We start from the raw sequence: 499 nt of genomic DNA on the forward strand, positions 1-499 counted from the left end.
AAATGCTCTCTGAGATTTGTTCGGTGTCGTTGTACTGTTTGTGTTCTCACGACTGAAAAATCCCCAAAACATTAAAACGTTTACAACCTCACTGAGAGTACAGCACATTTTATTTACGCTTCAACTCATACTTCCTCTGAAATAAAACTGAAAACCAATATCCTGACCTTAGCATTCAGTAAGTACCAACAGCACTTAAAATGTCATCCCGACTATCATGATTCAGCATTATGAATGTGAAGTGAATGACCTTGGACAGAATTAAAAGGTCGGCCTGCAGAACACCTCTCCTCGACATCATTTCACTTTAGCTGTTGGGCTTATTTCTAAATGTTCCCACCTCCCACTCAGCTCGGTGTGCAGCACACAGAACCAAGCTTTAAATACACCAAGGACTCTACACAACACATAGTGTACACTGACACTCGCCAGATATCACAGTTTCCACGTGAAACCTCTGACAGAATGCTGCTGACGACTTTACAACTTCAGACACCCA

This window comes from Blennius ocellaris (genome assembly GCF_963422515.1).
Source record: "Blennius ocellaris genome assembly, chromosome: 24".
NCBI classification, from domain to species: domain Eukaryota; kingdom Metazoa; phylum Chordata; class Actinopteri; order Blenniiformes; family Blenniidae; genus Blennius; species Blennius ocellaris.